The 26647-nt window shown below is 37.9% G+C and overlaps 1 long non-coding RNA gene across 1 annotated transcript in view; it reads right to left on the bottom strand.

Moving 5' to 3' along the window:
- Positions 1-3219: 3219 nt before the first annotated feature.
- The window catches only part of LOC135257561 (uncharacterized), an 84248-nt gene continuing 60820 nt past the window's right edge, over positions 3220-26647 (bottom strand). The window contains exons 3-4 of the long non-coding RNA XR_010330670.1: positions 4198-4312; positions 3220-3285 (exon numbers count right to left, since the gene is read on the bottom strand). This is a non-coding gene — a long non-coding RNA (uncharacterized LOC135257561). The remainder of the gene's footprint in view (positions 3286-4197; positions 4313-26647) is intronic.

Below are 26647 nucleotides of genomic sequence, written 5' to 3'. Positions count from 1 at the left end.
TACTGCCAGCATCCATTAATAATCTGAGTAATTATTTGAAATGTATATCTTTAATAACATGGCTGTGCGCCCTGACAGGAACGCTAGCTAACATTCCCCCGCGGAGGTCGCTAGCACCGAGCACACATTCGACATGTTGCCCTTAATTAAAAACTTCATACGATCAACAGTGTCCCAGGAGGCCTGCTGTTCCTGCTTTCATTTCCATCGAAAATGCATTGAAAGTAGATTATAACAAAGCCATTAGCCAGTTTGCAGCTGATACAGCCTCCGTCGAGATTGAATAATGTAGGAGATAATTAATTTATATTATAGCCTGTTGACTGCAAGATTTCGACGTCCGTAGACGCTGGCATGGGGCAGCTCAAACAGTGGATTTCCATATGTTTTAAAGAGAAAATAGTGCATTCAGGTTTCAGTGTTTATCAGTGCCATTGTTTATATGGCATGCAGTTGTATGACGAGTGGGAATTGGTCCCACAAATTCAAATCTTCTATGAAATTATTTTGAGTGTGATCTGCCATGTAGTGGCAATGTTCGAACACTGATAACCCATTCCAGTAACATTGTGAGAACATTTGGTTGGCTGGTTTCTATTTATCAAGTAGCAGAATCTTCTCCATTCCTGATAAATTGTTCAGTCTTTTTCCAATCTTTTTTTGCGCAACAGCCAAAGTTCAAGCTGAGTGTAGGCTTCAACATCAATTTACCGAAGAGGATGATTAATCGTTCTGTACGTAAGAATCATTGTTAGAATTACAGGGCCGATGGTCACATGGATCTGTGTGGTATTTTGGTAAGGGAGACCATATATTGGACTTCAAAAAAAGAAGACGCAGGTGGGTGGGCTTCAGGAATAGAATACTACTCTATCTGTCTATATACAGTCTATGGAATCCGCATAGCATATCTTTACATTTTTTGGAATTTCAGAAATCCCACCGGCATGGATGTTTTTTGGTTCCAAAAAGAAGAAATGTCTGGGAAAAAGAGGACGTGTGGTCAGCCTAGATTTGGCCAATAACAAGTCTTTCCACCCATGCCAGCAACACCCTTAAGCCATCCCTGGTTTCTAATTCTGTGTTTCTTTTTAACCCTGACAGACTGACCGCATGTTGGCTGGCAAAAGAGAGCTCTGGACATCCCCTGCGGGATCATACAGTGTGTTTACCTTTGTTATGTAGCCCAAAGGCACACTCTATACTATAAAGAATGCAAGGTTAGCTAATTACCCTGGTTCCCTGAACGAATGACAGGCTTTTCAATCCAAATTTGCACGTTTGAAGAAATTTGCAGATCTGTGAGTGCAGTCCTTTGCGGAATGGGCAATTGCACATGTGCACTCAAGGTTACATAGAACAAGGGCCAGGCTATTTAGAGAAGTAACAAACAAGCATCGTTCTTGGTATTTACCTGATGGAGTGAAATTGAGATCAAAAGATGAATATGAAACAAAAGTACAGACAATCAGCTTTTATTTCATGGTATTTGCTTGAGTATGTTTTATCATTTCCATCAAGCATGATACATTTCTGTGCTGAGCAAACATGACCACACTGGGCATAAACAGGAAAGCAATATGAAGGAATAAACTGACAATGGAACGAATTACATCGAGTGGGTGATAAAATATTTTAGTCTACTGTCGATTGAATGACTGTAGCTGTTATTATTTTTCAAAAACTGTCTGGTCTATAAGCATACACACACGCACACAGACGTGCATGGAGTAATAATGAATTATTTTTTATTTTAAATCCTAAATTAAAAGCTTTTACGATTGTAAAATCAAGTAAATCCAAGTTTGTCTTTTTGTTAAAATCCTTTCATGAGAACCCTGCAGGGGGACTGACTGGGACATCAAAGCACGCACCGGATGTTGTAAAAACGGACGACTGTGTTCCCTGCACCGGCTTGGTTAGTTAATTCATGAAAATGAAAGGGGGATCACTGAATGGGCCTCGGCATAAACGGAACAGCAATAAAGAGCGTCCAATAAGCATTTTCAGCAGATCAGCATGTGCCTGGGCTAGCAGAGCGTCCCCCCCCCTCCCCTCCCCTCCCCGCCATCTGAGCAGGAGCTGCCGCAGGAGTTCTGGACCGATATCATCAACGTAACCACGGCAGCCAAGCCAAGCCGAGCCGAGCCGAAGAGCGGAGCCACGAGGTGGCCGTCAGACCAGCGGGGCGGCTACAGAGATTATAGCGTTCGCATCGAGCGAAGGGACACCGACGCCACTCCATTTCACGGGATCAACTGCATTAGGACATCAGGCTCACGTACACTTTATGGACTAAACTATATGATTACACTGTCTTCTGGGCTGCAATTATATACACTGTGATTAAAACACTAATGTATAAATATGATCAAAATATCACAGTGATAATATATATATATATATATATATATATATATATGCATATATTTATTTTCCTTTGCTATTCTGCCAGTGAATTAATTCAAGTGATACATATCTGAAACTGCAGTGTAAGCACCTTTATCCCACTAGATTAAGGCAATTAAAAGGATGACTGATTATGGATGGTTTTTTTTCTCTCTCTCATTGTTTTAATTTACGTTGTTTCACCAGCCTATCCATTTCACATGAACGCTCTCCTTTTAAGCAGACCAGGCCAGGAAGGATACGTAATCACGTTCGCTTCTGTCTATAGAACACAAATTAAAAATGACAAGTTTGGCCTTTCTCAGCACTGCCAAATCACACACAGGTTTTCATGCAGTATTTCTAATGAGATGAAGCCATAATTCCTGTCCTTAAATATGTGCATAGTATTAATATGATTATATCTTGATCATTAAATTTGCATTAAATAATGTCTTGTGAGGGCTGCTTCCTCCATTCAATTTGTATTCAGCGGACCTTTTGAGGAAAAATACTGGAATTAATTAGAAGGGAGTGCCATTGCTGCAAGAAAGTTTGTGGGCATGAAATAAATCTTTAAACCTACTCAGGTCTTTTCGAAGTCCTTGATTTAGTATGCTCATGAGATCACCACGAATGGTTATTATGCTGTGTGTTAATTCTACATGACGTTCTAGGAAACCATGTTTGAATATTTAGAGCATTTAAAAAAAAAAAAAAATGCCATGGCAGTATGTTTACACAAAATGGTTTGAGAAATATCCTTTATCTTACGATCAAGGCAAAAAACAAAACAACACAGGAAACTGAAAAGCCAACATCCAACCCCTTACCTCCTTCAGTTTTGCCAGCTGTCCTGTTTAGAATGGGAAAGTGCTGATTGCATCGGAAGGTGACCTTGAGCCAAGAGAATCACTTCAGCTTCATGTATTATAAAAACTGATTTATTATTATTTTTCAAATTATTATAAAAAGTGACTTCATATTTGATTCCGTGCTTTAGCACACACCCTCCACATGTACTGCCGTTCCTTGAATCCACATTTACAATACAGTTGATTATGCGCGGCTGAGAGTGTGATGGCGAATTAAGATATAATTTAAATAACTGTACCATGGTGAGTTTGGACGTGGTGAGCATAGCGCAAAGAAGAACATGACTGCGGTGGAGAATCTGTGGAAAGCTTTGAGGACTTGTCGATTTGTTCGTCATTAGGAAGTGCAATTAAGGGGGCAGGAGCAATGAGGCATGTTTCATGGAGGACCCTAGGACAAACGGTGCTAATGTGGGCTTGCCAGTTCAATTCCATGATGCAACTGAGCCAGCGACCTTATACTGCAAATAATCCTTTGCTGCTAACACTGCAGTGGAATCTGACAAAACATTTTATTTTATCAACCAATACATGCCTTTGTAAAATGGCTCATATTGTTTTTAAAAAGCTGCTCTATTTCAATAAAAAAAATATGGATCTTCATAACCTTGTGGATTGCACACAGTAAAATGTCTTGTCAATTCAACTCTTGAAAGATAACATGGTCTCACTCTGGATCTGTTGAGAGTTGAATGAACACTGCTAGAGTTGAATTAACACCAGACATTTCACTGTGAAGGTACAGCCTGAGTCCATATATGGACTCAAGCATCATAAGATATGTTTATTCTGTATTCTGTATTTTTTTTTTTACTGAGAAAAGTTTTTATTTTTGAAAAATGCTATATGCGAATGACAGAGTTCTACATTTACCACAGACACCTCGAACATTTGGCACACACACATGCATTCTGTTTCTGTTACACCGTTTTACCTGGCATCCTGTCCTCTTGCTCTTAACAGACTTTGTGCAGTGCCGTCCCTTCCAATGCCCATTTCTCCAGCTTCTGAGTGTTTTTTTTTCGGTTATGTAACCGCCTTTAGTGCCCCTGCAAGAGAAAGGAATTATTTGTCTGTTACTATGACAGCTCATATAATACAGTGCTGTAGAACCATCTAATACCACTCAGAATCACAATGAGTGATATACTGTACAAAAATATATGGACAAGTAGATATCACTTATATCAATAAGATGCAATAATGTCATTAGCAGTAAATACTCCCCTCAGGGAACTCTATTGACACTTAGCTTGTATCTCAACAAGCTTTTGCATTTTTAATATGCAAAAATACCGATTTCATTAATTAAAACTTGCTAAATCTAGGCCTGTTGTTAAAAGTATTGATATCAAAATAAGACCAAGTATAAACATATCTTTTCTGAAGTGTCATTTTTCACCAGCAGACAGACTCTAGGTGCTGTATAGGTATGGGGCATGCCCAAACAAAGCCTTAACTTGGCGGATGGCATGCCTGCCATCCCAATGGGCCTGAGCACCCCATGATTTAAATGAGAATTTGGAATAGGATGCCATTTGGCACCACACAATTTCTATCCTCTAAAAAAATGTATATATTTGTGAACTAATTACACTGAGAGTGTGCAGATAAAGCTGACTCCTAAACATCACTTCGAAATGTTGTCTGTTTGGACGTTTGCTGCAGCAGTGCTGTTATCTACATGCGGATATGTCCACATGCCCAGGGCTGTTCCCGTTTGGTTAGGACACCCAAATTCAATTTACCTTACATGAGAGATTATATTATATTACGTTGGCAAGCTCCTAAGAAATCTTGAAGGGCTGGGCAGAGGCTACCATCAGATTACTTATCTTATTTCCTTGATAATTTATTTTGGGAGAGGCTGCCTGTGAGGTTGCACAGAGCAAGCTCTGTCACTATTAATAATTAGTCAGATGCTGTGTACTTACATGACCTTTAGCACCCCTCTCTCCTCCCTCCTTCCCCCTTCCACTCTCTTTCAGCTGCTGCTAAACATGGGTTGAATTATTTTCACAGTCTACTTTCGACACAATTATATTTCGGCCATCAACAAAATAATTGCTATTACTTCAATTACTGTTTCTCAAGACTTGCAAGTACCAAGTAGTAAAGCAGTCGCAATGACCACTGCACACAGTAGAATGCCCAGTTTTAATTAAACCCTAACAATGTTAATTCAACTCTTAGCAGAAACATTTGGTCCCGCTCTGGAATGTGGGGCCAAATGCTATCTGTTAAGAGTCGAATTAACACTGTTGGAGTTGAATTAACACTGGACTATTTACTGTGCATCAAGCGAAACCTCGTGTCAAATAAATTTTGCAATATTATGCATGACGAATGTACTGTTTTTGAACATACACATAATTGCAGCTCCATGTCAACTTACATTTAGAATCAAATGAAAGAACTGATAAATGGAGTCAACTTATTTATGCATGACAAAAAAGGCCTGACAGGAAGGCAGTTTCCTACAAAAAAAGAGCCAGTAAATCCAGGGAGTTCCCTGCCTTAACCAGCTAATTTGCTCAAAAACATCCTCCACTACTAGTCCTGCTGTGCCGCAAGAATTATACAGAACAAAGTGAAATGGCTCTTTAATGTCTTTATTCCCACTGAATGGTGTGCAAATACATTACATCCCGTTTTTTTAAATTAGGTTCATGCTCATGGGCTACCAAAAGGGATATACTTTGAATGTCCTGTCACTGTGCAGCACTATGAAGTCTTTCATTTTTCACACCAAAGAATAGCAAAGGAAATAAATTGAAAGAAAAATCCTTGTGCAAATAATGGCGACAATTATCCAGTTTAATCAAACACTTTACACTCTGTGGTAATTGATTCATTTATTCAAATCAGCTGTTAGCCTTTCAACCATGAAATTACAAGGCTGAGAAAGTGTCAGGCCTGTGATATATTCACCCAGTTTTCCCATTTACGACAGCAGTATAAACAATGTGATTTGCTTAATTTGGAATAAGTAATAATACCCTGCGATGTTCATGATGTGATGCCATTTCTTTAAATAAAATGGCTATGTGTCAAGGTTACCACATTTTTTGTTGCATGTTTTAAGAAAAACGCACATGGAAGGAGATTGATTTGTAACATATTAAAATATTATTTAGAACTCCCAACAGGGTTCTTTGTACAGTAATTAAGCACTGGAAAATAGTATTATTTAGTATGTTTTATTGCTGCGGAGGTGGGGTGTTGAGGGGGAAGTGGGCGTCACAAATTTGCAGGTATTGCAAATTACTATGTCATGCTGACAGGACAGCATGAGATTTATTTATTTATTTTGTCAAGAATGATCAGCATTGATCACTGGTAGTGAACCAGAAATAGGCGAGTGAACACTATTACTTATACAAGTTATCGTGTGCACAGCAAGCATAGCCAATAAATTATTTTTAACCCTGTCATCATCGAACAAATAAAACCCCCCTTTTCATTATCACACAAACAACCAAGTGTTGGTAGGGGTGGCGGGGGGGGTCTTTATGTGAGTACGGGGGGGCGGGGGCTTATTAACAAAATCAAGAAACACTGCAGGGAGATGCAACATGGCACCATATTTCTTTAATCACAGTTGAATCACAACGCACCTCGTGATTCAGTGGTGGTCACTGCTTCTAAGTGGCTGGCAAAGTGAGTGTCAGGGGAAAAAAAAAAACAAGTCCAGGAATTAATCATTTACTCATCCAGCACTATGTTTGGAGCACAAATTAGGCAATTTAGCTAATATAACTCCATAATTTACAGCTATAGCACCCTGTAACCTATTGCTCTTAGCATGAACATTTTCGTTTTCTCCTAAATGCTGTTTCATAACCAGTGGTAGAGCCTGTGAGGTTTAAATAGGGCACTAATGAGAACGTTGCCTGCCGATTTACTATCTCCGGCTGACTGGAAAACATGGCCTGTAATTTCTGACGGATTGCATGGAATGGAGCCAGCCAGAAATGCAGTGTTGTACTCATGACTGTTTTTTCTAGCCTTAAACTCAAATTCAAAATCATGGAGGGCTGTGATGCATGTTTTTGCAGTCACTATTCTAATTAGTTAATACACTGATGATGGAAATCTTTGCTATCATGAAAATAACGATAAAAATGATTTTTTTTATTATATGTTCCAGCTAACCACTTTTTAATTTCAAAGTCACCTCTGTACTCTGTTTTAAAACACTTCAGGCTTTACAGTTCTGCTTCCTCATGCAGAATATCCTTCAGAAATATCAGCAGTGGTGGAAAAATACCATCCAACATTCCACTGGTCCCACAGATCTGAACAAACGAAAATTCAGTTACAGCCCCACCTGCACCCTCCCATACCTTATATACACAAATCAATGTGTGTGGGTGTGTGTGTCTGTGTGTGTCTTCATGTGGACTTATTTGGTCAGTGTTCATTTATATATGTATGTATGTATGTATGATCACAGCCATATTATCCTTATTTACTTTCTTTATCAAATGTTTTTATAGTGATGCAAATACACATGAATCTAACCACAGGGATATGAATGGAATTTTATCTGTTAAAGGATTTTAAAATAACAAACTAAATGGTGCTACTGTTCTCAAATAAAGAGTCTTGCTTGGTAGGTGTCTACGGTTTCAACGGTTGCTGTCGAGCCATCTGTTCCTTGTTGAAGTCTACCTTTGAAGTGTAAAGCACGTGAAACAACCCTAACCTGAATCTTAAAAATTAAATAGTTAATTTGGTGGAAGATGTAATACAAACCAAATCTCATCACTTCAATCTCTCTTAAAACTTAAACAGGAGGATATCTTAACAAATGCTGTGAGAGGTAGAGACAAAGCTGGGATAATTAAATGTTAAATATACCATTATACTGGCGTTTTCACTATCAGATTCTGATACAAAAAGACTGCAAGAAAGAACCAGGAACTATGAGAAGTAAAGCTGGCAGGGTTCCTGGTCCAATTTCAACTGCATTTCCTTTCACAGAGTCATGGCAGCCTGTTTCCTTTGCCTCCCCACCACCAGCAGCCAATTAGGGGAGACAGGTTTCAAATTCCTGCAACATGATGGTCTCCATGAAGATATATCTCTCCTTGAGTAGAAAACAGTGTGAATTATTTATCTTTGATTCGTCCTAAAATAAGGCAGCAAAAAATATCTCCTCATGGCCTGCTAGTACTAGACTGTCTCTAAACAGTGGCAGGCCCCCGTGTTGCGGGTACAAACACAGCTGGCAGACGCGTGGCATAAACAACTCATGCAGGACAAGGAAGGAATGCCCAAATTACATTCGGTAATTTAAGGGTGCCAGTGCACATGGGGCATAACTCACATGCTGGCAATTAAAAACTGCAATGAGACGGATACGTGGCAAAGATGTGGCTATGCACTGGCCAAATAGGAAGCTTTTCACTGTGAATTAATGTTTAGGGCTGTACCAAAGTCTGTTGTTATTTTACCACATATGTTGGTGCAACGCATATTTATTGTTATTAATGTAATAATAATGGGGCGGCAGTGTTGTATAATGGGTAAAGAGCAAGCCTTGTAACTTAAAGATCACAGGTTTGATTCCCAGGTAGGACACTGCCGTTGTACCCTTGAGCAAGGAACTTAACCTGCATTGCTTCAGTACATATCCAACTGTATAAATGGATGCAATGTAAATGCTATTATAAAAATTGTGCAAGTTTCTAAATGTCAGTCATCATCATTACTGGCCTTTCAAATGCTTCAGAATTCCTTAAAGTCAAACTCTGTATTTAAATGTTCAATTGAAAATATATGCTGAATATTATTGATTATAACACAATGTCATTACCTTTTATAAAATGTTAATGTCAGTGATAAGCCTTTCACTGCACTGGGTATGGTTTTTGAATTCAAAAAGGTCCTTAGAATATTGAATGGGTAGCACTGGCAATTACAGACTTTCAATGCAAGAGATCTCTATTGCATGCACCACAAATCTGCCCAAGCATTTAAAACATATTGAGCCTGTTAAATTTCCATTTAATAACACAACATGGCTCTGACTGCCAATGATTGAAAGCTTGCTGTTTCACAGTTGTAGGTACATTACATTACATTACTTTACAACCACTTAACAGATGCTCTTACCCAGAGCACCTTATGAAAGTGGAGAACATCAATGCTTGTCTCAGATGAAAAGTGGGTAACTTCAGTGTTATTCTCTTTTCACCGACTGTAATGTATGCTGGCTGCACTGAATCGAAAGCATCACAGACAGCATCAGAGAACTGTGATCCATGCATATAGATCAATGCATCACAGCATCCCGAACATGTTTTTGCAATTGCCTCCTCACAGATACTTATTACACGGTGGTCTCGCCGATAAGCTGTAGAGCGGATGGAGTTCTCGGGAGTTTTACACGCGTTATGATTAAAAATGGCGAACATACGTGTTACGCGGTATTTTACATCAAAACCGCCGGGACGTTTCTATAATGGATCCCCTTAGGGTTCACACAAATGGCACTGCTGAGTGATGCAACTGCCTCAAAGCAACAAGTAACAAGAGAGACGAGGCAGAGAGGCTTCAAGAGTTGCTAAACGCGACAGAAGCGATGGATCTACAAAAAACGCTCGTCCAGGGACGTGGAGCTCATTCCTTTGTTCGCTCTCTCCGTCCTGCTTAAATACGAGAACTTAAATCATAGATTTATGCATAAATCACAGCCCTCAGATGCTGTCTGATGTTCTTGGTTCTCTACAGCCAACACATATTGCAGACTGAAAAGTGGAAGCGTTTGTAAAACTAAAATAGCTTTGTTATTTTTCTGTACTGCATGTAAGGGTCTCAGAATCTACACAAGGGGAATATCTCAGTGTGATTGTGCATCATGATTCTCTATATGAATGTGTAACACTGCATTACACTTGTCTTAGTATTATGTCTACAGGACGGCATACATTTGATTTAATTATTGGTATCTGAAGACTAGGGAACCCAGAAAATGAATGATTCAGTCCCTATTACACTCAGCACAACCAGTAAGAAAGGATGAAAATAACAGGACACTACTTAATGGTAGTTAGTGAGTGATCTTTCTGCATCTCTCCTTGAAAGACAGCATATGAGACACAAGGAAGGAACTTGGCTGGGTACTTTGAACCTCCACAATGCACTCAGCCTATTCCTCTCTTCCCACATTTTGCCTCAAAATCCTTTTCACTCGTAAAAATTTGATAACTTAACACTGATGTCTGAGTTCATCCCTGACAGTAGAACCACCCAATTTAAACCTCCAATTACCCCTTTCCTCTCAGTAGAGTACAATCAATGCCATGCAATGAAACAAATGCAATTCCCCCATGTGTTGGTAATAAGCCGCGTATTAAATGTGGTATAGAACAAATCAATTTGCTATGCGATTTGACCGGTCCCACAGTGAACCTGGTTATGCTACACAATGTTTGCTGGGGCCTAAAATGAGTCCAGCTGTAAGATGGTCAATTGAAAAACGAAAAGGAAACTGCACTGAGCAACTGTAAGGTATCAATCAAATGTGTGCTAGCTGCCAAATAGGAATTCACTGTACATGCCAAAAGCAATGTTCTCTCATTTGCAGCGGTTGGACTCCTTCTGGGATGGCATTGTGATAAAACACTATATATATATATATATATATATATATATATATATATATATATAGCTGTGCTGATTTCTAAGCTGACTTTCCTCAGACATGTGAATTAGTTTTGGTTTGCCTGAGACCCCTGGGAATCTTTATAAAAACCCAGGTCTTAGGAATATAGAACGTCAGAATTGTCAGGGTTATTGCCTTTGGTACATAGGGTAAAGAATCAATGACAATTTTGTATGATGTTTTCTTCTCAAATGCGTTTGTTTTGGCTTTCAAACAAATGTGCTTTTCATCTTTTTCTTTTTCTTCTTCTTCTTTTTATCCTTCTTCTTTGTCTACTCCTAAATAATATTATTATACATGTTTGATTGCATTACACAGAATTACATTAACTTGGTAATAATGTTTCACTTTCGATCACTTGTGTGTGCGTGCGTGTGCGTGTGTGTGTATGGGTTAAGACACATTAGGTTATAGCAAATGTGACAGGAGTGGAATTGCTTGAATCTAAAGCTGGTACCTCACATTTATTCTATTTATGTACAAATAAGAAGGTCAGTTGGGAGACAATACTTTGTCATACATGACAAAACATGACACCTCACAGAGGATGTTACAGTACGCCTGGTACTGTTTCCCCCCGCAAACATGCTGAGCTCAGGACCGGCTGCAAAGTGTACTGCAAAGACCACGCATGGCATTTTACCTGAGGACGTATTACCATTATAGCATCTGATGTAATCATTATGTAAGACGTGTAATGGCCCATTTTTACGTCTAATCCCAATGCTTCAAGTTATACTATGGTTTCGCGAAGAAAAGGATTAAAAAGCACAATGCCACATAAAAATGAAAAAGAAGGAACAAGCCATGAAAGGAAACCTGGAAAGAAGTAGTCTCTTTAAATAGTATATCCTTTAAATAATTTAAGTGTTAGCGATGGTAGCTTGCCCTCAGGGCCTGAAAGGTATGTGGAGCATGCTCTGAGACCAGACGAGAGGAAGAGGAAAAAAACGTTTTTTTTTCCAAAGATTTTATTCATAGTTCATGTCTACACTTTCACGGCCAATGACCCTGTTCAAGATGGAAACAAAAATTATGCAAAAAAGTAAGCTTCTTGGTGTGGTTATAGACTGTACTATACTGAAAATCAGTGATCATACCTTTGCTTTGTGGTAAAGCCACATGTTACCCGCAATGGATGCAACTATAATTCTGTTAACTTACAAATAAAATTAAATTGTGATAGTCATTCTGTAAGATGTGAATTAAGTATGGTTATTAGTCACATAACATCCCTAGGGAAATTAAGCTGATGATTGAGGCCACTTTCATAAAAGATTCATGTGATCTTTGTTATTTAACGACTTTTCCCCAATTTGTTCTTTGTCTTCTCTTGTTTGAAATACCCATTGTGACTGTAGGATCACCCTGTCACCGCTACGGTGGCTGTCAGTTCTGGAGGGCATACACCTAAGTGAGCCCAGCCAATTGGCAGTTGTACTTATCTCTGCAGTCCACCCACTGAGCTGCGCAGCTACTGCCATGTACGGCTATGTGACTTCAACAGACAGATCACAGACACCTGATTGGCCGGAGCTGTCCTTACAGGGTGATGATAGGGTGAATGCACTGTCAGTTGAAACCCTCCCTCCCTGGGCAATTATGCAACACCACATGTAACCTCCAGGCCACAGCCAGCACTGGCACAGTCAAAGGCCTGTGTATAATTGCCACGAGCACTTCAACAAAGTATTTAGCTTGTTTGCCACTTGTAACTGCTTTCAAGCAGCAAAGTATTTTCAAAGTCAAACTGTGAACTGTGACTAGTTTTTTTGTTGTTGTTAATGTGCGATATTCTGCATTTCCAACAGTCTGTTGTTCATTTGGATAGATTGAAAACAAATGCAATTTTACTCACTAGGAACTTGATAAATTGATAAGTGTAAGACTAGTATTTGTGCTCTGGGGCTTGTGCACAGCTAAGAAAGCAAGAATGCATTAGTATGGCCCTCATACAATTTATGATTAGAGAGTGGTGCATAGTTCAGTACTGTGTACCAAGGATCGGGGGAGGGTTTCAATCATCGTGAAGGCTACCTGTATGTGTCATTGTGCACAAGCAAACCCCTCCTGCTAAAATAGAGTATATTATGCTTTATATTGAAACTACTATTATATTACATATATAATTTATATTAATTATAACATCAGTTTAACAATTCAAACATTTGCCTGCAAAAGTTCTACAATATTATGTACATTATGTACAAATTCCCTCTTTCAATGAGAGTCTTTCTATAAATAACTAACTCTGAACTGAAACAAATCCTGACTTCTTCAACTCCACTGAGGATTGAACTTTACTTTCTCTGATCTAAATCCAAACATAGCCTGATATGCAATTTCCTCGCAATTAGGCCACTTGCAGTGCTGTACGTTTCACATGAAAACGGTGATGAAGTTGTATGTCATGCCAGTGCATTTTGGGTATTTTTCTGTAGTTCTGCCTGTTGCTTTGTTGCAATCCATATTTGAAAAATTAGTGGAAACACACATTGACTATACTTGAGAGGGGTAAAACACAGCAGTTGATAAATTCACAAATTGTATGTGCGACTTGTGAATACATATACATGTACATTATAGAAACAAAAGAAGTCTTTACTTAATCTGCACACTCTTGCCCAGGGTAACATTTATCTCAGATTTTACTGGTGATGGAGAACATAACCTCATGAACTGGAGCTACCATGGCTGGAGTAACCATGTGCCCTAAATCTCTGTTTTTTTGAAGGAATTAAAAAATAAATAAAATTCACGAGATCTGTATTGCACATAGAGGATACCTAAATGCACTGGCAGTGAGTGCTAGAACATGTGGTTTTTATTTTTCATTAAAAATTTTATTTGCCATGCGAGCGTTGCTTTTTCCAGCCAGAGCACACCCATGTCTGGAGACCCTGGACTTTGATATCCCTGTCCTTAAAATTGCAATGCCCATTTCCATCAACCTTATGGTAATCGCCCCATTGCTTTTCAAGGATAAATATTCCATATTTTTAACCAGCATCGGCTATCCCTGGTATGAGATCCAGAAATATGCAAAATATCCATGATCTCATCCACACTTTCATGTCTGCAAATCCTTACACCATAAATGGGGAGTTACAATTACTCATGTGACTGAGGTGATTTCAAAAAATTTAAGCGATGCATTTTCACAGAATGATGGAAATGAGAACATTCACTTTTTTATGAATAGATAGTTTAGAGGAAACATGGCCAAATATTTGTTGCATAATGAAGGCCTACACTGCAAATTATTTCTGTAGTTTACACATCAAAATGACTGTATAATGATTAAATCCTTACTGTAGAACCTGTATGCAGTGTGCAGCTGAAGATGTGCAAAGCATTCTGGTCAAAATTTGATGGCAAGTGAAATGTACAGTAAATAGATTTTTGCTGTAAATCTTAATTCAGTAACAGGCCTGTGTGACTTCCAAAGTTTTCCAGGCACACAAAGGCTATGTAACATTGCTGTCCTTAAAATTTGGGCTATTTTCAACACTGATTGTGTTTTCCAAAGTTTCTGTCATCAATTCAATCAATATTTAGCAATGTAGCTCACATTTAATTATTGTAATGATAATAAAATAAATAAATAAATAAATAAACTGAATTGCAATTGTTGAAAAAAAGATCATAATTTCACATATAGACCAATGAATCCTAATCCAATAATCCAAATTTGTAGTACATCTAAGTACTATCATAATTATAACAGTAAACATTACAGCAACTTAGAAGGTAATGGCCACCAGAAAGTAACTGTACATCCCAATTGCAGTGTAGTTTTGCTAAATCATTTTATAAAAATAGTTTGTTTTAGTCCTGGGGGATTAGCTGATAAGGGATCCAGCCAGCCTGCAACATACAGTTACTTCAGTACTATTATGCTTCAGATCTCAATTTTGGCCTATCATTGTTACACAAGTTACACAAGTCACACATAATACCATAATTACATTGCATGTGATATGCTGTTTAATAAGCAAAGTATCACAGGAAAATGTTCACTAGTTAAATTGCAATAATTTATAACAGCTGCATTTATGCAAAACAATATACAGTACGGCGATACAGAAAACATGCGTGGCTTTGTCCAAACAACAGAATTAATTTAATTCTGAGATTGACTCAGCATCTTAAATTTGGACTTTTAAGATAATATGACAGTTGAGACTAGGCTTGATACAATCCAATAAATAGTTTACTGCTACCCCGAGATTGTGGCAATAAATAAAATGTTCTGAAGTTTCATCTGACACACGGGCACATTTTTTGACAAATGCCTTCACAAAATGACATCACAGAACAATAATAATTCCCCTATGAACAAATGAATGTGTCCCAGAAATTGAGATGTATAGGAACACTTTACAGAGACCTTCCACTTGAACCAGGAAGCATATGGGCACTGGTAATGACAATTTATCACATCCCTTGTTCTGTGAATACAAACTTTCTTAAAAGCAATTTAATTTTTTTTTTGTCGTACTTTTTGTTTGTTTTATTGTACGCTAAAAGAACATAGATGAGATGTCAAGGGAGATGCCACTCCCGTGACATCTCATCCATCACAATCCTTTTAACTGAGGACCTGCCGGATTGTTTATTTAAGCAAAGCATTGTGGGTATTACTTACAAAAAAGGTATCTCCAGTCGGGCATGTTGTAGTGCTTATGCAACAGATGACCTTTACACCAGATGGTAGTTTTAATTAGACACTATTAGCTTGCTGTTTTCTGGAGCTAATTTATATGTGTGTGCTCTCTAATTATTCCTGTCTTCTTCCAACCAGACTTTTATTTTGATTTGGTGCCAAAAGAATGTAGACCTAAACTCACATTGAAGTGATGTCTTTTAAAAGAGAAATGTTGAAGAGGTCATGTTTTTAGTTCGCAATTTTATCAAGAGCATGCATTGCTATGAAAAATTCCAAATTCCAAATTTTAGTAGCTAATCTGTTTGTCCCAAAATAATTTTTTTGGGGGCCAGAACCAAAAAAAAGGGTTCATGTAGAATGATGAATGAAGTTCCATTTCTGCCACATTAAAGCTACCATTAACTGGCTGGCATGCGAGAAGCTAAAATAGAGGGAAAAATACAACTATGAGCACTCAAGTTCATTCTTTACATCATACTGGCTGGCTTGCCGGTTTGGCAAGCATAGGCATACCAGAGTACCATGAGAAATGTGTAGTTCGTCCCTCCCCCCAATAATCAATAAATCCTAGAGCCAGATCTCCTCTTTTTGGGTCAACTGCATTCAGGTCTCACTGAAAGGGTGACCCACCCCAGATTCACATCACTTCATTTTCAATATCTGTCTCTGTTCAGCCAGCTTTTCCAGGTCGCATTTCAGCATACAGCTTTTCTGAGTGAGCAGGTCACAGTGCTACACAATAAAATGTTCAGTGTTAAATGAACTCTCACAGAGTACATAAACTACATGCGGTCCCAATTGGACTCATATGTGCTCTGTTAGAGTTGAATTAACAGGGGCCCATTTACTGTGCAGAAGCCAAACACTCAGTATTTTATTTGATTAAAAATCAAACAAAAAGAATAGTTAATACCATACCATAGTCTGTGGAGACTATGTGGAGTAGAATGCCAAATATATTAATGATATATTTATCATGTGAAAAAGCCACATATGACCAGAAATATGACCAGCACCCCCGCACCAAAAGCCTTTCCCCAACCATTTAAATACCCACATCCATTATTTTAGTAATGTTACTGAATTTAATAAATGGTCTGCTACTTGTTGCAAACATGAAATTCTGTCTACAGCCACCAAAATGGTAGATTGGACTGTCTGATTGCATTACATATTATATAAGGAGTATTACAAATTATCTAGAGCTGGAGCTCCAAGGTTTCTACTAGCGTCTGTGGGAGGACACATTCTTTGCTCTGATTCTTCCAGAGTTTTGGATTCCAAACATCGGTCAAGGTAATCACCATGACCTATTTTGTAGTGTACACAGTTGGTGTCTGAAAAAAATGATCTCTTTTTTCAAATATAAGAGCCACGGTGGAGAACCAAGCAGACATGCAGTACATGCACAAACATATTAGCCTATGAAATGTGTCAAATCAATCAATCTTTCACTAGAGCAGGCTCCCAAAACGTAAGAGCAGCGTAAAGATGTCAGTCCCAAAAAATATTGCTAATAAAATTAAAAAAGAAAAGCATTACAAATTAATCTTTAAGCCAAACATAAATGAAAACAAAAATCAATGAAATCAATATTCAGATGGCATTGCAGACATGACACCTCTTTTTATTGCAGAATCTTTTCTTATCAGCAAGTATCAGCTAGCTGGGGTGGGGGGGTGGGGGTGGGGGGGGGGGTTTGGGTTGTTAGGGGGGAGATGTAGCAGACAGCAGTTCTCTTGTAAATTCTTGGCCTTGACTACAGTCTTGCTAAATTCCAAACATATTAGCACGAGGCCTTGGTGCTGCCTGCTGGTTCACACTGCCGAAGTGTTCCCTGGGTCTTACGCTCCTTTAGGACCTTGTAAGGAATTATGCAAAACGCACCCTGTCTTGACTTGCTCATACCAATAGCGGGGTGGGGGTGGGGGGGGGGGGGAGAACGTGTGTGGAAAATAGTCTGCTAGTCAATTAGGTGTCACGTTGCCACATTTCGAAAGTATGCTTAACTCCATCTGCCTCAAAGATGCATTAAAATACAATGATTCATTGTTCTTTCCAATAATTGGTGTTACATTGAAGAGACTGATTATAACACTTCAACATTCAAAAACTTTTGTCTTTAAAAATAGCCAGAGCATTCGAGATGCTGTTATGAAGAAATATGTTTGGGGTTTTTATACAATGTTAATATTGCAATGTTATTATTTTGCACTCAGCTGTAGCCAGCATTATATTGCAGAGGAACAGAGGAATAATTAAATTTGATAAAGTAGCAAGTTAAGTGACCTGATTATTGCACTGTAATTCTTGAATAAATATAAAGAGTGTGTTTCTGAAACACTCAGTTATATAAGATAAACACACATTTCTTCCCTTTTAGCTAGTTTGCCTCTCTCCCAGTTATTTGTTCAGGAAAAGGTATGCTGGAACAACAGGAATCACACAGATATTATTAGCCTTTTGCTATGTATGCACATTATTATTAACATCACACACACACACACTGTTGTTCTGATATATTATTTTATGGATGTATTCAGTTAAATCAACCGCATTCTAATACCTCTGTACTGTTGCGCTATTCCCTTCCATTTCCTGTGTTGGGCCCTGTTTTAGCCCTCACAGCTGCCTGCACTTCGCATTCTTCAACAAGAAACACCTCCAGACCTGCATACCTCGTCCCACCTGGATCTCTTGTTTCCCATATCTCGACTCCCCTTGACTTATTTCCAAAGCATGAAATATCAGACATCCTCTTTGTATAATAGCTCAGCGATGCTTCTTTTTCCTGTTTATTATTTCATAAATCCATTTGTGGGGTTCGGGGTGATATCCGCCACCTTCCAAGTCATCATTTATTTATTTTCATTTACAGTCTAACCCAACGCCATGGTTACCTTTTGCGCTTCATCTGTGAGATCCAGAACGTATTAGAGCTTTCTCGGTACGATATATATTTAAAGAGCGGGTTAAGTAATCACGTCGCCTCAGAAGAACTATCACGCCCCGTTCCCAGTGACTCCAGATCATAATGCACTGAGGAGAATCTCCCTGCTGTCATTTATGGATTCATTACATAAACTTCATTTAATGCGTTATCATCAGGAGACTATGAGAACCGCAATCATTGCGTACGCTGTATCATTACATTTCATTACGCTACATTGCGGGCATTTAGCAGATGCTCTTATCGAGAGTGACTTAGCACAGCTCCCATTCTTTTACATAAAAATCCATTTATATGCAGCTGGACATTTACTGAAGCAATTCAAGTTGAGCATCTTGGCTCAAGGGTACAAAGTGCCCCACCAGGGGCATCAAACCTGAAACCGCAAAGTTGCAAAACCCTATTCCTGCAATGCCACCCGTCAGTTGATGTTGTTTAATGATGGCAATCTAGCTTTATAAAAATACAGAAAGACTGTTGCTTTATATCAGTAAGAACTGTTTCTCTGGTATAGGCAAAAATGAAAAACATCCCTCATACTATATGTATGCCGATTCTAACCAGTTAACCAGCAATAGATTAGACAAATTTGGCAAAATTGTGCCTCCAGAAGACTCAATTCATAAAATAATTAGAATAAATAAATAATAATTTAAAAAATTAAAAAAAACCTACAGGTGGCCTAATACTGTACTATATATATATATACATATATATATATATATATATATATATATAGACCAGGGAACCAATCACAGCAGACACATAACAATGAGCAGCATATAATGGCCGCTGTGCTTCTGAGTTTATTCTATTGCGGCTGAATAGCATGCACATACCACTCTGAAGCACTTAATTTGCATATCATAGCAAACATTATTATAAACAGCAGTTGATTTCACAGTATGTTTATTAATAACACTGTCATCTTTCATTAATCTTAATTCTGGTTCTGTTCAATGTGTTAGTGTCATTATATAAGTGTCATTATATATTTATTAGCCTAATGATTATTATATTACGTTGACTGACATAGAAAGTTTGAATATCTTTCATCTGAAGTAATAAACTGCCTTTAATTGAAAATGGCAATCAGTTTGGAGTCACTTTGTTTCAAAAGACTTGCCAACCATCTGACAGTAATGACTCATTTGTCGTTGAGTAGCTGAACAAAGTATTTCCCCAAATTATTAAATTATTACAAAGACAGTCATTTATGATAAGCTCTGTGCAATGCTGGAACTGTGTCTAAACTTTTGAAATTAATAATAACTGCAAAGCTCATTTAGGAAAAGTTACTAATGAAAAAAGTGGGATTCATAATCCCCTGTAGCTTTAAGAGAGAAGTCATCACGACAAACTGGAAATAATGAGCCATATTTTCCATTGCGTAATTAATGCATGACTTTTTAAATAAGTGAAGCGCAAAATGAATGTTATAATTGGTTTTAGTGTAACCTTGCTCAGGCATTTTCCTTTTTAGCTGAAAGATCCTTAATGCATTATGGTCGGCTTTAGGGTTGAGATGCATTTACTGTAGTTAAAAAAAAAAAAGTGGGAGTTTATTCATTGTCACACCCCCCCCCCCCCTTTTTATGTCTCATTTTCCTGTCAGAATGAAGGTTAATGTGAGTATACAGCATTGCATCACATTTCTAAAGTGAATGGCCTAAAATGAGACAATGCCTAGGCAAGAATAGTCAGGACCAGATGAAATATAATAATCTGCCAAAGTCTAAATATTTGGGAGATTAATGTAATCCTTCTTGCGATTATCTTGTATGTTTTTCTCTCTAATCTTCTTTGCAAGTGTATGGACTTCAATGTCTGTGGACTTATAGAGACAATGTTAAGACGACAAATATAAGCAAACAAATATCTATTCAGAAAGCTTTTTTCCCTTTTTCATCTGTATTTTGAGGGAAATAATTCCTCCCTCATGTATGCTAAAACCCTTGCTCCACTCAATAATTTGAAGATGTCACAAACACGTTTAAAGAAGATTAGTACTACTCTTGGAATCAAAGTGTGCTTGTTTTAAGCTAGTATCAATCACTGAAAGACAGTGAAAAAAGGAAATAATCACTTGAGTATACTTGTAAAACATGTACTTAAGTCTAATAATGCTGTTGGATGATATTGGTCCAAAATCTGAAAATATATGTTAAAAGGAACATAGGAATGAGTCATCTAAACATCTGTTTGCTTTTTTTGTTGGTACAAGCACAAGCTAGGAAATGCTTTGCAGGAAACAATCTGTTATAAATAAACAAACTTGCAACACTAAAATGAGCAGAAATTATTTCTGGGTAGAAGTTTCCAGAAAAAAAAAAATTGTGAAAGAGCAGATGTTTCAAAATGTTTATTTTTGGTGTACGTGTACTTTTATTTATTAATAAGGCCGACAAGGAAACAGTGAGCTCAGGCAACTTCATCGTGACCGAAAAAAAAAAAAAAAAAAAAGGAAATTCGTCTTCCTTGTCCTTGGCAGACTTCTGGTTTATTAGCAAAGCTTGTTATGTTCTCTGCTGTTAGGGAGGATTGTTCAGGCTATTTGCATTTCGGCCTGGCTGGCTCTTCCCCCCGGGAGTTAAAATGACCTGATCAACTACCGCTGCTCAAAACAGCGTGGAAGGGCTGAAATACTTACATAAACGCCCCGGTCTGCATTCCTGGTAACAGAATGTTCTCTGCCTCTCTCTCGCACAGCTCGGCACGCTCTGACTAAACTTCACAGGCTTTTAACCTCCTTTGAGCACCGACGAGCTGAGGGGGGAATTCAAATAATAATACCAATTATCTTCCCCCAGGTTTCATATTGATTCTTCACCACCACAGCAAGACCAGCATGAGCATAATGACTGAATGGTCTTTTATTACAGCTATAAAAAATGTCTCTCTATATATGTAGGACTAAATTCATGCACATCTCCACTCCCACTATAATCAACCTTGGAGTGCTTACAGGGGGAAATAAGACAAAGGTTTTTGAATGGTTGTATACAAGGGATCTCAAAAATGACTTGGTTATCCTTCACAGAATTGACAGCAGTGGGAGAATCGAATGTTAGCAGTACTCAGTGATTCAATTTTCACATCAACTGGAAAGAGCATATGCTTGTAATGTATAGTCAAGGGGCATTCAACAACACACGCTCAAACATACAGTGCAGTGCCTAATGATATGGACAGAGACAGGGTATTTGCATCCATATTGAGTGATCTGTGTAGGAATTACAGCCCTACGTATTTCATACGTATTTAGGGTTCGAAAAATGGTAAGTCTTAGGGCTGAGGCAAGTTCAGGGTTACGTTCAACAGTGAGGGAAAGTCTAAGGGCAAAGGTTATGGTATGGCTGGACGATATAGCCTAAATTTTATTTCATATATTATATATATATTTGGAATATTACCATATTGAATTTTGTATGGTAACAATATACACTACATGGCCAAAAGTATGTAGACACCAGACATCCAACATCTCATCCACAATTATGGGCATTAATATGGAGTTGGTCCACCCTTTGCTGCTATAACAACGTCCACTCTTCTGGGAAGGCTTTATACTGGATGTTGGAGCATTGCAGCAGGGATTTGCTTTCATTCAGCTAGAAGACCATTAGTGAGATTGGGCACTGATTGGGGCGATTAGGCCTGGCTTTAGGTTGGCTTTCCAACTCATCCCAAAGGTGTTGGATAGGGTTGAGGTCAGGGCTCTGTGCAGGACAGTCAAGTTCTTCTACACCACAAAATGTTTTGCTCTGTGCTACGTCAGACTTCTGAGACCCATTCTCTACCCGTGTAGATGATATAGCCAAATTCAAATCGTACCACATATTTCTACTGCTATACCATTTATACTATGCACCCGAAGTTACGGTTTCGGGTTAAACTTATGGAAAACAGTTATGGTTAGGGTTAGGAAAATGTATAAGGTTAGGGTTAATCGTAAAACCAAAACAACAAAAATTGTGTCACTTTTTATACAGATCCTAGCATTGAACTGAATCGATGAATTGTGATTTTGTGAAAACCACATTTACAAGCAATTCTCCAGCTGTTTCGTAAAATATACATGTCATATAATGGCATAACCACGATGGAGATGTGCTACAGCTCAACCTCATGCAATACATTAGCCACATTTTTCTATTATAGTGCAGGACATATCTATTTTTATTGCAGGTGTCCAGAATTTGATGTGCAATGTCTGTAAATCAGCAAGTATAGAGATCCATTATGAAAGCTGGATACGGATTCCTTCATTTAATGATTACACACTTTGCATGCACACATATTTATAAAATTCATGAAATGTGCAATGTGCAAAGGGCAAGGATTTAAAGATTTAAATCCAGTCCAAATGCAGGAGCGGTACAAAATGACAGGTCGATATAATACATTGATAGAATCGCAGTTAATGATGCACAGACAATAATCATCATTGCAGATCTGCGGATGTAAAACAATTCCTCCAGTACAAAACAAATAATAATCCTTCGCCATCATTTGTTGTTTTATTATTATTTTCAAACTGCCTTCGCCATTTATCAGAGGGAAACAAAATTATCCCTAATTCTTTGCATGAATATTTATAAATACACTGCTTAGTTTAAGACAAAGTGAGCTGATTACAACTGATAATGAATGGTAATACCACAGAAAAATTATGTTTTTAAGTGTGATTTAAGTGCATCATAAAAATATTTTTTTTAAACCCAGCAATTTACTAAATTGAAGACTTTTATTTGCACTGTATACAGTCAATGAAATTTGTTTTTTAAAACAGATTCCATAATTCACTCTACACCAGTGAAAACTTTTTGTATTTTTCAACTGATAGCATCCCAGAAATCAATATGATTATTACCCTACTCTTTTCTGAGTCGATTAAGATATCGAACAACCTATACCGCATACTAAACCTTTCAATGATTTAGCATTTTTTTCATACGGTTTAATTATCATGAAAGTGCACTTGGTACCTTAATATCCTTCCCTGTTAGACTAACAAGAATTGGTCCCTTGTACTCCTTTCAACATCTACAACACAAGCTACCTGATATGAATCTTAATAAGACAAAATACCTTTATTTGTATGGATCTCAACAGCGAAAGTTCATTTACCCCTTTCATCTTTTGATGGGGATGGGAAAAGGAGCAAGATTATAACATGCATAATTCATATTTATTTTGGGAAGTATGTACATTTTCTTACTTACTTTGCATAGAAGAGAATGCCAGAGGGACACAACAGTATGCTTATGGTCCTCATGAAAACATTAAAAAGCAAATTTGGTTGTTCAATTGTTTATGCAATCTCTCGAAAAATGTTTAAGAAATAAAAACCTTCAACTTTTGTGCAATTACTGTGACAACAGGTCATTTTAAAAAATTGACTGTGGGCATGAGTTTAGGATTGATTAGATTGTTTCCCATTATATAATGTCATTTAATGTTTCACATATTGATTATGAATGGCTTGGCTTATTTCTTTTGCATCATTTGCATATTTTCATGATGCTAGTTTTGAAAGACTTGTGGACCAAACAAATCATGCCCCAAAATGTCTTTGCTTTAATGTGGCCTCAAATCTTGTGCAGACTAAAAAGGCTTTCATGTAACAATAGCCTTAATGCGGGTGAACTTTGATTCAGGAGTTGCAATACATGAACAAATATATTCATTTCTCTTATTATAAAAACAAAACATTCAAGAACTTAAGAAAGGCACTTTGAACCTCTGTTTCCCGTATTTAACATTACACATGTTTTAGTTTTAATCCCTCTCTACATTAAGTGGTTTTAATACCAGCACCTAATACCCAATTATTGTACCCACTTTGCACACACACAATGTGTATGTAGCACTTGGCCCTTAAAAAATTCCCTTACACATGTCATGTATTTGAATAAATCAACTGCACAAACCTAATGCAGAGGTATGAAACTGTTCATTTTGATAACAGTTCTTTTAAAAAAAAGCTAATTTAGCATACTACTCACATAAAATATTACGACCGAAAAAAACCATCATGTTAGGAGATAACCCAGGAAGGAAGTTGACCAGTTTCTAGGTATTCTGCCTGTCATTGCCTTTGTGCAGGTATACCATTCATCTCTTTGGTATCTTTGCTACACTACAAGGTAAAATGCATGAAGAAATAAATGCTGGCCCCTTCCCGGTCTCCACTTTATTTAAGTAGATTCAGCCAAAAAAAAAAAAAAAAAAAAACGGACTAGACCTGTTGCTTTTAGGTCAATGTCCGTTTTGCAGTTAAAAAGTTACAACTCATTTCCTTTCATTTTCTCAGATTTCCTTGTGAGGGCTGTTCTTCAATATCTGACATCCTAATGATATCCTGACCATAAAGTAGAGAAATTAATGGTAATTGAACCTCCCCATTTAGTCATGCTGAATGTCCTTATCAAACATGACTACACCACGAGTACTCCTATTAACAGTTTAACTGTGGCTTAGATAAACCAAAATATTGATACATTTTCCCCGTCATAACAATTACCCCCATTCCATGGATGCAGCTATCTTCATTTTTCAGGTTGTGAATTAGCCACTGATACATGTTGTGAGGCAACCATTGCATTTAAAGATGCTGTCAAGCAGCCATGCAACGGAAGTTGCTACACTGGACCGGACACCAGGGGTGATGTCAGTGCGCTTATATGCATCCAATAAACCAGAGGAGCCCTGTTACTTAGCAATAAGGTATTGATTAACCTGAGGACAGAAACCCCCACTCCCTGGGCAGTGATTAGTCATGTGATTGTTGCTCAAAGATAAGCACAAAGTATATTCCTGGTTTGGGCCATCAGTGTCTGTGCATTTGCAGTTCATGGACAATAGAAAAAATGACAGTCTCAGTCCCACAGACTCCAACCTCAGGTGACGCACTGACAGAATAATCAGCATTATTTTCACACAGCAGGAACATCTGCAGACATCACACCGGCCATCTATTAAATTTGGAGGTGGGGAGAAAAAAAAAAACCTCATTTGTCTTGTTTATTCTGTTTCATTGTTATTTGGATTTATGTTCCGAAATGAAAGCCTCAATCCTTCACATATTTTAATAACCTTGCTGACAATGGCAAATGCGCTTCTTGCTAGTCGAGGCAGTCCGGGACCCGCTGAAAATGTTTTCCCCTTTAAATTCTACACCGAGGCAATCTTCCTTTAGAAAAAAAAAAAAAAAATGTGCTAGGGCTAACAGCATGTGGCCTTCTCTCAGCGATTGCATTCAGTGGGGGATGGGCTGCCCAGCTGCTTCCTGTAGAACCACCACATTAAAAACAGCTTTCGCTGAAAGGAAGAAGAAGAAGAAGTATCAATCACAGATAGACATTCATTAATTTCTCTGCTGATGCAGGGAAGGGAACGTTATGCAGTGCACATTTTGGGATGCCGTCTTCTTCCTGACAACGTTAATATATGCACGCGTCCCTTCTCTTACCACACAGAGTTTTCAATGGGAATCTCTAATGCACATTATATCTCAGCGTAGAATAGTGATGAATCGGTGACCTTCTGTCAGTGTGATACATTAATGATGATAAACCGAACTAACCATCGCTGAATGGCGTCTTTTTTATTTATTATTAAGTTATTATTTATGCATACTTGTTAATTTATGAAAACATAAGTTATCTGCATCTTTTTTCTTCAAACAATACAGTGAATGGCATACACTTAATCGACTGCAACTGGTGACGCACAGTGTTCATGAAATAGTCATCTGCAATGTAATCTTTTTTATTGATCTGTTAAAAAAATGTGTCTGGGTGTGTCTAGTTATTGCTCAAACATATAAAAGAGATTTCAAAAAATAATTCACACCCCTGTTTTCAGTCATTTGTGCACTCTTCCTTTACAAGAATACTACTAATGAGTAGTCCTGTATGGTATTTTATGAGATGGGTGGGTGGGTGGGGGGGGATCTTTACTCAAAACAGAATCTTTTAAGATCCTTAGGTCTGTGCTTGAGGACTGTTTTTTTCAGGGTCCTTATCTGGAGGCTGAGATGCCCATTGTAAAACAGTCATTTTTTGGTCAGTTAAGCATTTCTTGTTATA

The sequence above is a fragment of the Anguilla rostrata genome, chromosome 6 (genome assembly GCF_018555375.3).
Source record: "Anguilla rostrata isolate EN2019 chromosome 6, ASM1855537v3, whole genome shotgun sequence".
Lineage (NCBI taxonomy): Eukaryota > Metazoa > Chordata > Actinopteri > Anguilliformes > Anguillidae > Anguilla > Anguilla rostrata.
Note: the sequence above shows the minus strand (reverse complement) of the source record. Positions and strands in the feature narration are given on the sequence as shown.